This window comes from Solanum tuberosum, unplaced genomic scaffold (assembly GCF_000226075.1).
Source record: "Solanum tuberosum cultivar DM 1-3 516 R44 unplaced genomic scaffold, SolTub_3.0 scf00435, whole genome shotgun sequence".
Taxonomy (NCBI): domain Eukaryota; kingdom Viridiplantae; phylum Streptophyta; class Magnoliopsida; order Solanales; family Solanaceae; genus Solanum; species Solanum tuberosum.
The window spans coordinates 184,785-195,441 of NW_006239382.1; the positions used below are offsets into that span (position 1 = coordinate 184,785).

At 34.5% G+C, this 10,657-nt stretch overlaps 1 long non-coding RNA gene across 2 annotated transcripts; it reads left to right on the forward strand.

The window, feature by feature from the left end:
* The first annotated feature begins 5,337 nt into the window (after positions 1 to 5,337).
* Positions 5,338 to 10,431, forward strand: LOC102600004 (uncharacterized). 2 transcript variants are annotated; one of them, XR_001471837.1, is made up of 4 exons: positions 5,338 to 5,634; positions 6,178 to 6,360; positions 9,562 to 9,637; positions 10,313 to 10,431. It is a non-coding gene; the product is annotated as an uncharacterized lncRNA (long non-coding RNA). The 2 variants fall into 2 exon arrangements; XR_368620.2 differs by lacking the exon at positions 10,313 to 10,431 and having other exon boundaries at positions 9,562 to 9,884.
* Positions 10,432 to 10,657: the final 226 nt, after the last annotated feature.

Sequence of the window (10,657 nt, forward strand, 5' to 3'; positions counted from 1 at the left end):
AAATTGTTGACCCTATCTTTGTGATTTAGCTTCTTGGATACTGGATAGTATCTTGCTCGGAACACATCCGTCAGTTGGTCCCATGTAAAGATTGAGTTATAAGAAAGCTCAGTGAAGCATACTGCAGCATTGACTGTCAGTGATAGAGGGAACACTCGTAATCTGATGACATCCATATCCAAATCTGGTCTACCTACACAGATTTTGCAAACCACCCTTAGCTTGGCCAGGTGAGCATGTGGATCCTCCGATGGCGACCCTGAAAATAAGCCTCTTGCTGTAAGCATTTGCATCAAGCTGCTAGTCACCACAAATGTGTGCCCTGGAGGTAGAGGAGGTAGGATAATAGGTCCATCAGAGTCTGCTATATTGATGTTGCCCCGATAGTGGTCATGTTGTAGTGGGCCTGGTGGATCTTGCACCCTCAATGCATCTCCCAATTGATTGTCAGCTGGAATCTGATTGTTCCTACCAACTACCCTCGGTTGTTGTAACTCAACTGCATCACCTAGATTTCCTCCGTTAGGATTAACTGGATCTCCTGGATTGTTCATTCTTCGCAAAGTGCGATTCAACTCTGGATCATAAGGAGTAAGTGGTTCACCTTGGCTCCGTGTACTTGGCATACACTAGAGTCAGAACCTGAGAGAGACGAAAACAAAGAGAAAAAGTAAAATTAGGAAATATTTGACTAAAGTTCAATAATGTAGTTAAAATAAATCTAAAAGCCAAACTTCCCCGGCAGCGGCGCCAAAATTTGACATGCTCAAATTACACCTACTTAGAGAAACATAAACGATCGTTATCAAGTAAAGAACCCAACTTGTAGGTTGGGGTTGATCCCACGAGGAAAATAGTTTAGACTTTACTTTAACCAACAATTATATTCAATTAGTCAAATTACTTCCAGAAACAAGTAATAAAATGGGGGGTTTTGTAGAACAAATTGTAAGAATTCAATAAATAATCAGTAATCAAAAGTTAGTTTTTGGGTTGTTATCAAGAGTTTTTGGGTTGTTATCAAGATGAGTGAAATAACTAGGGTATCCGTTTTCCCCACAAGCTCATAACGCAGTAATCCTAGTAATAGCAATCATTTCTTAGTGTATTACATGCAAAGTGATAAGTTAGGTATCTCTAAATTCTTGGTCCGGCATCTGAAGAATCTCACCCCGCACCTTGGTCCAGCTACGTGTGTGTACTTTACTAACCCTTACATTTACCTCATATTAGACATCATAATTGATGTTTGGCTTAGTTATTACTTCGCACCAATCGACACTAGCCTATTAGATAGTATCACACTAAATCTATATTGATAATTCTTTTCTTGTTGATTACCTCCTTGGTCCGGCAAGTAACAACAAGGCGAGTTCTAACGTTTGCAACCGCTAAAAAGACTTCTAAACGAAAGAATTATCAATGCATGAACCACACTATTTAAGAATTGTTTATTTACTATTGATACTTTGTTGATTGCTCATGGTTCCCACAACCCTAGTTGTGGAGTTTAGTTACCCATAATCATATGACTACAATTCATTGTTTTAGATGGAAGAATTATAAACTTACGTAACAAGAGTAATAAACCCAGAAATTCAACTTGAATTGCAACTCCAAAAATCTTCACAACGATCTAAGGAAATTAATAATTGCTAAAGTTGCAAGTTAATCTCCCAAGTCAAGAACTAAAATAGAATAATAATGTCTAACCCCTAAAAATGAGGTTTACATTCCATATTTATAGAAAACAAGTCCTAAATAAAAGGGAAACAAAATAAAGAAAGTTTGTTACAGGCACGCGTCTTCGTTCCACGAGACTGACTCACGGACTGTCAATGGATCTACGGTCCATGAGTCCCTTCCGTCAGCCAGGACTTAGAAAATATTTCAACTTCCAAAAATCAACTTCTCTGAAGCAAACGACGGAAGTGCAGTACGGACCGTAGATCGATCTACGGTCCGTCAATCCCCTTCCATAGCTCCACACTTGGAATCTTCAAAAATCAGGTACTGGAACCCTCGCAGTATCAATCTACGGATCAACAGTACGGTCCGTAGATCAATCTACGAACCGTCAATAGGCACCGTGGTTCCACACTTGGTCAGATTTCCCTGACTTAGCCCTTCCATGCCTTGGCTGCTGATCTACGACTACCATCTACGAAGCGTCAATGGACCTACGGTCCGTAAATGCCCTTTTCTGCAATTCTATCAGTTGTCTCTTTAATTTCGCGCCTGAACATCTTTCCTGCAAAATATGATAAAAACACATGAAAACTAATACAACAAAGGCCCTAGACACACACAACTTGTAAAGTGAAATGTATTAGAAATACCGTAAACTCACGGTATATCAGAATACTGCCGCTGTAGCGGGATGGGTCTCGCCATAGTGGAACAGACGCGACTTAAGTCGGAAATAAAACCCCAAAAACGTTTATTTTGCACTTTTCAACTTTGAGAGCTAAGGAACGACCCCAGGGGTTTTCTTGACAGTTTTCCACCATTCTTGAAGCTAAAGGTAAGGTTTTCACTCCCCAAATCCATTTTTTGATCCGTAGAATGTAAATTCGTAGGTAATTATTGTGGGGTAAGGGTTTTGATCTAAAACTAAAGGTGGAAAAAGCCCTAAATTGGGATTTTGGGATCATGGGTATGATCTAGGGTTGTTAGAATTGTTAGTAATCTGGATAATTAATGATTGTTTATTGATTCCCGTATTATATTGATTGTTTGTAGACCAAGAACAAGCGAAACGAATCCGGAAAGGGAAGGATCGAGTTTCTTAGGGTTTCAAGCTTGTTTTGAGGTAGGTGATGGTTGTGATTCTATTATTGTGTGATGTATGTTTGTTCTAGCTTCATTATGATACATGTTTGTATGCGAATGTTGCATTATTGATCACATTAATTGTAAATGAGAAAATATGAATGGTGAATGCCATGAATCATGACTTGATTGTATGATAATGCGAATGTATTTTGTGATTGTGGCTTGTTGAATGAATCGAGTGTTGCGTTCCGACACACTAACTTGGATCTGTTGCCATGTTCCGGCATAATGATGGTATCGGTTGCCACGTTCCGGCATAATCATTGGATCGGGTACCACGTTCCGGTATGCTAACTGTTTGGGTTTGGGTTCCATGAGAGAACCAATTATTTGATATAAAACTGTATCTTGTTCGTAAATGTTGATAATCTTGTATATGTTTGATATATGCATGTGATTATATTGTTGTCTTGACTTATGTATGTTGCACTTAGTGGGATAGCCGTGTGATCCTACCAGTACACTGTGGTTGTGTACTGATACTGCACTTGCTCTTTCTTTGTTGAGTACCGGGCATCTTCCGATGGCTATTGATAGACCTCAGCTAGGTGACTATTGAGCGTGACCAAATTCAAAAGTGAGTCATTTCTTTTAGGCTGCCATGGATCTTTCTTGTTTAAGTCCACTCTTTTCGGACTCAGACTTTTGTTTAAGGTGTTGTTTAGTTTCGGGGTTGTACCCCTCGTTCTTAGACTTGTCGTTAGTAGAGTTTTGGTAAAATGACTTTCAGGTTCTAGGGGTTGTTATTCCGCATTAGTCTGGTTAGTTGTTTGTTAAAACCTTGGAGTATATGGGGACTATATTTTTATAGTCATTTAAACCTCTAAAATCAATAACGAAGAACATAATCTCGAACAAACAAACAACCATTAATGCATCGAGTTGAAAAAACACAAGTTGTACAGTAGAATACAAAACAACCGTCTGAACAAAAATTATTATAAACAACAACATTACACAAACAGAGAATAAAAAAGCCAGAACTTATAATGTATTTTGTAGGTTAGCAAGTATTTAGAAAAAATAAAAAAGAACAATTTACTGAAAACTTACCTGTACAAGCTCGAGATTAAGCAGAAGATGGAGTGTTTGTGAGAGACAAGGTGAAATCTAAAAGTTTATTTAAAGCATGAGTAGAAATTTCCAGAGAGAGATTGACATATGTGTTTGATTTTCGGCCACATAAATTGTGAACAAGTACAAAAATATCTATAATAAAATATAAACATTAATTATTATTACGTAAAAAGACAATTATACCCTCAAAATCTTTCCAGATACTATTTTTTTATAGCTATAAGAAGTAATTTTCAAGGTAAAGGAAAAGACTTTGATGAAGGATGAAAATGGGGCGAGTGCCAGTATCCAAGTCAATGCAGAAATCTATATCTTTATTCGGAGGCATACCAGGCAAATATGTAGGAAACACTTCCTTAAACTCAGATACCACAAAAACATACTCAATAGAGGGAGATGAAACCTCAACATCCCAAACATAAGCCAAATAAGCCAAACAACCCTACTTACCAGTTACCTAGCCCGAATGGAGGATATGATCTTAACTAGCTTAGGCTTGTGCACCCCTTCCCACTGTAATCTTTCCCTATCGGGGATCTCTAGAGTTACCGACTTAGTATTACAATTAAGCCCGATATAATAGGGGGACAACCAAGTCATGCTTCTGCAACTGAAAAAATTCTTCGTTCTAAGAAATGAAAAGGTTGTTTCTTTCTAGAAATTACCATAATTACAATTAAAACACAATTATTATTTTGCCCCTAGAAGAAGTTAAATATTTCAAAAAGTAAAATGCTTTCAAAAGTGATGACAACGAGATATCTGCAGCCTCAAAATATAAGAAAAGAGAAAATAAAGAAAAACAAAAATATGTAAAGAAAAATAGATCAAGAATAAAGGAAGAAAGATTATGACAAATTTAAGAGAAAACATAAACCTATAATTGTAATCATCGCGATGCCCCTGTGAGTATTACAACTACAGTGCAATTTGATAATCAATGAAAATGAAAAAAAAATGCAGTAGAAGAGGGACATGTTCATATGGTCTTGAAGAACAATCTTAATATGAATGAAGAAGACAACATTAATTTTTTTTCCAAATAGAAGAAGACAACATTAAGAAATTTGAAAGAAAAATCATATCTTGTATTACTATTGAAAATGAAAATTGATGAAAAAAAATCATACCTTGTATCACTACTGATGTAAAATTGAAAAGAAGATTTTTTTGATTTATTTATTGGTCAAGAAAAGAAAAGAGACTCTTGTCTCTATATGATTAGGAATGGAAAATGAAAGGTCCACGTCTTTCTAGAATTTCATTCTAATAGTAACTAAGACATAATTCCTATTTTACCCTAAAAAAAAATACGAATCTACCCTTGGTCGTCCTAGTTAGAAACATGAAGCTTAGAACGACCAAGGGTAAACCTGTAAATATACCCATTATTCAAGGGTAAAATGAATTAGAGCAAATGACAAACTATTGTTTCTTTCCCATTCCAGAATGTTCTCTTCATCTCACTTTTTCTCTTCTTTCTCACCAATCTCTCCAAATCCGAACTCTAATCATGGATCCAAACATCAAGAAGAAGTCAAGAACGATCAAGAACTTATATTAATTTCATTTCACTTGATAATATTTCAATTGTAATCATAACCCGACAAGTATCCATTCACTCTTGCTTACGACTAAAGCTTTCTCTTTCATCCTCGGAGCCTTCAGAATATCAAAGAAATACCCACTTTCTTCATCCTTTCAACTAGCTTACAAGTCCAGGTATCCTCTTTTTTTTCTCCTAAATATTCTGTTTTTTATTTTACTTTCATCTTCAGCATTATTATTTTTTATTTTTTATTTTGCCTTATTAAGTTATTTTTAAAATTTTCATTTTAGTGGTTGAATTTCATGTTTGTTGAAGTTGAAGGATACATTAAACTCTTAGTTAAAACAAATTATGGTTGTAATTCCACTTGCTTTAGAATTCTTTTCAAATTTTAAAATATGTCGTTCAAATTTCTGTCCATATCCAATTTGATTGCTCTTTTTTTCTTTTCTTTTTTCCGTTTTCAGCCACATAAAAGATCACTTTCCATTTCCATTGTCAAGTTCTTTCATTTCCATTATTTGGACTCCACTAATTGTGGAGGTATATTCTGGTAATTTGGTGTTAATACTTGAACTAAATTTTATGTTGACTCATTAGTAAGTTCAATGAGAGCTATCTTCCTAATGTGAATTGTCTTTTCATTATTTTTTAAAATTCTTTAACCGTGCTCACTCCACGTGTGACCTAGAAATATCCTCTCTTTTCCAAAACAGAAGTAGATCATCGGCTATTCTCCTAAACAGAACAACCTTCTATTCTCTTTCTTCAGCGCCAACACAACTGTGATCTTTAATTGATACATAGCCGCTGGGAATCGTGGTTCCTCAAGGCTACCATGCCTCCAACTCTGTCATTTGGACTAACAATGACGATTCAATATTGGTTCAATGTACAAGGTAAGTCGTTTTATCCATTAGTTTATTATGGTCTGTTACGTGCTATGTCTAACACATTAAACCTATGTCTAGAGACATAGACTCTCTCATCTCTTTTCCCTGTATTACTTCTCCTTAGTCACACTCTATATTTCATCACTGTAAATGAGTATTGTTTCAGTTGAGTGAAAAATAAAGATCAAATTTAGTTGCTAGAAATAATGATTTTTTTATGATATAGAACCAAATTATCTCTTCTTTGGAAGTGGCTGATTTTAAACTTTCCTAAGTATCACAAATACTCATTTGTATTCCACATAACAAGGTTAAGCAAAATTTATAGTTTTAGGTGTAGTTTCCTCAACTCAAGGCTATCAATTTTAGAAGTTTGTGTTTTTTTGTTAAATTATAGTTATATTAAGTTGCAATGGCCAATTTGAGTAAATCTTGGCTTGCAGAATAGGATGGTCACATGAAAAAATTTACTTGTGGTGGGCCAGGAAAAAATTTAATAGTAGGAACAATAAGAATTTGTCTAATTTAAAAATATGGCATAGGAAGTTTCTATTCAAGATTTCAATTTTCATGAAGAGTTTACTATGTAATAAACTTTCTATTGATAATACAAACACAACATATCCAGTGTAATTCCATGAGTGGAGTCTGAGAGGCAAGTGTTATTCCTACTTATAATAATTCCATAATTCAATATATACAAGGCCTTTTATTTGTTGTGTTGTAGAACTCATAAATAGTAAGATATGGAGTACCTATTATGTAGAGTGAGGTAGCAACCAAGGTAGGTATGAAAAAACTTTATGTGATTTTTGTGGTATGAGGATAGAAATCAGAACCATCACGAGGCATCAACTTATAGAATGATGGCTTATGAAGCCTAAAAGCATTGTACAATAGATGATGATGCAATACACTTCGTTTGTGATATGTTGGGAAATATTGAAGATAAAAAAAAAATGCTAACTTTGAAGGAATTAATATGTCTGCTATAGAATATTTCACCAAGTCAATTACCTCACGTAGGCATAATATTAGGCTTATGTTGGTGCATTCAGAATCGCTACAACTATGTTAACATAGCATTTAACTCTATGTTAATATAGATAGAAAATTACATGGCAATTGGAGAGCACAATGACGACATACTGAGCATAATCCCACGAGTGAAAAAAAAAGCCTACAACTCTGTGATATATTTTTAATAGGCCATTGTATTAAAGATGCTAATATGGTAGCAAATAAGCTTTGCTAACTTGGGCGTTCATAACATGTCAAAGTTTTATTCTAACGGAACAGAGAAGTACATTGATAATGATAAATTGGACTTGCCATTTTTCAGAATTTGACAAAAAAATAAAGAACACTTTTGCTTGGATAATAATTAGAATACTGATGTTGTAAATAGATTTTTCTAAGTTCTTATGCCTTGTGATGTGAAGGAGGAGTCCTCATTATTTCATTTTGCCATTAAAGTATAAACTATGCCTTGGTAGATGTTTGTATTGATTTCTCACTTTTGAAAGCTTCAAAGTAAAAAGGGGTAAATCTATTTTCCATTCACGTAAGGTATAGATGTTGCATGCAAAATTACTCTGCAGAAGATGTATTGTGTATTTTTATTTCTGTATGGATCACTTTTGATATTGCTACTAAAATATTTTGAAGAAAAAAAAGTAGCATAACACCTTAAGATGTTGTGCGATCTGCTATTTCCTTTCAAATATAGAGTCCTGTTTTTAATTCTCAAACAAAAAAAGTATAGAGGTCTTTTTTCTTTCTGTTTTTGGTTCATCTTCAAACTACTTTCTATTTATGTATTATATTGATGGGCAGATTATTAATATGAATGCCACTGCCTTTGTAATTAAAATTTCTTTGTACTATTAGTAATATTCACTTTCTAGGTTTTCTATAAACTGGACTATTTTAAAAGGACAAGTAAAATAAAGATGTTGTAGCTTATATTACAGTTATAAGGTTTAATTTTCTATGCGAAAGTTGATTTCTGTATAGTTATTTAATCATAAATCGATAAAAATATATAAAAATTAAGTGTTGTTAGTAGAGAATTGCTCGAATTAACTGAAGTTGAAGAAGATGTCTCGACAAAAGCTTAACTACTGACAATCCTGTTGGAATAACTATACATTCCAATAGGATTACAAGTATAATGGCATATTGTGCCAATAACAGGAACATCATTGATATTAATAGACTACTACTATATGCTTTCATTTATCATCTTACCGATTGTATTCAAGTTTACTAGGTGAATTTGAATACATTGGTATTAAGCTGGAATATCAAAGAAAGACATTTTGAAAGTTAGGTGAAAGTGTCTATCCTATTTTTCAGCTTTTTCTATGTCCCATACTTTGTAATCTTGTATGGATTTGTAAAAATAACCATTTACAAATACGTTTCTGAACTACATCATATTTCTTTAGTGCTTGATCTTCTTAATTCTCTTCACTTTAGTTTGCAGTTTCTGTATTGCTATGAATATTCCTTGTTATTCAGGGTGTGAACCAATATTAGATGTATTCCTAATCTAGAACAGTAAGCCATGGATCCTCCTCTTAGTACGTATCATGAACTATTCGCATTGAGGATGAATTTCTGCAATGATTTTTGTACCAATAAACAAACTATTCAATTTATGATTCCTCTTTAGATTTGAGGAAGGCGAATATGAGAGTTTAGGCCTTTACCATTTGAATTTTGCATTTTGAAACTGTGAGTCCTAGCTGAGAGATTACACTTCATGATTTATTCATCTCAGAGATGTAACAAATAACAGCTTTTCAGCTCCGTCCTGTACACCTGTTTGCATCTTGCTTCAACCTTTCTTTTAATTTTTGTACTTATCTTGACCCTTAGAATTCCTTTATGTAATGTTTTTTTTTACCAAGACTAGCCAAAACATCTTGCCCAATTTAAACATGATGATGCAGATGACCCCGAGAACATGTAAATATGCGGGATCTGTGGACTTTGATCTCAATCAATTCAGTGGTTTGTTAGTCTACAATCTACAGATAACCTGAAATCGGATGAAAGTCGCCTTATTAAATATCAAGTTTTGGTATTGAGCAATTAATGGGTGTCGTATGCTTGAGTATTATAGTGTCAACAAACATTGCTTTGAGTGTATATTCCCTTTTATCTTTTGTTAACATATGAATGTTCATTTGTGTGCTGCAGGAGTTGATTTTTTTAGGCTCTAAAAAGCATTTGGTCTACCTCAATGCCAACAAATGATGTGCAACAATTCTCCAAGGTAAGTTCCATTCAAGTTATTTTGAAAATTTTGGGTTAGAATGTTGTGGCATGCTTAAATATCAACAAATCTATCTGTAAGATAACATATATCGTGTTTGAAAATTGATGCTCATGTCGGGGATGTGAATGATCTTGGCATTGGTTACCCGAATAACAATTATGTGTAGTTATGTCGAGATGTAAAGTAGATGATGCTAACATCTAAACTCTTCTTGCGGGAATCTATAATATGTAGTTGTGAATTATTCTAGGAGTAAAAATTTGAATTACATTTGATAGTTGTGAATTCTTCTAAGAGAAAATTTGAATTACGTTCGATATGATAGAAATTAGAGGGGAACAAAGTCGTTTAATTTAGAAATGATATGAGGCTCTTGTGTACTTTTTTTTTTTTGGTTTCCTACCCGATGTCCGGTATCCACATTGGAGTCCGACTAAATCCGAATTCGCACCGAAAAGTCCCACTGAGGGCAAAGAGGCTCTTGTGTACTTAATATGCCTTTATCAGACACAGAAATGAAGATAGAGACTCATGCCTAGGAGAAAACATAACATTCTTACTACTATTATTTCTAGTTTGTAACCTTGTAAGTTGTTATTTATAATTTCAGAAGGCATAGAAAATATATACATAGATTTGGCCTCAGTGTTGTCACATTGTCTTCCATTGTAGGTGTCTTTGTAATCTAGAGCAAAGATGATTGAGCCAAGTTCAACAAGTGCTTACCATGGTTGTCACGACCCAAACCGTCGTGATTGGCACCCACACTAACCCTCCGATGGGAGAACCATTACTACAACCCAAACAAACAATTTTTTTGGAAACCACGACATTTAAAGATACGGAAGCAGGTTTAAATGACTATAAAAATGGAGTCCCCATAAACTCCAAGGTTTTAACAAACAACTAACCAAACTAATGCGAAAGAACAACCCCTAGAACCTGAAAGTCATTGTACCAAAACTCTACTAACGACAAGTCTAAGAACAAGGGGTACAACCCCAGAACCAAACAACA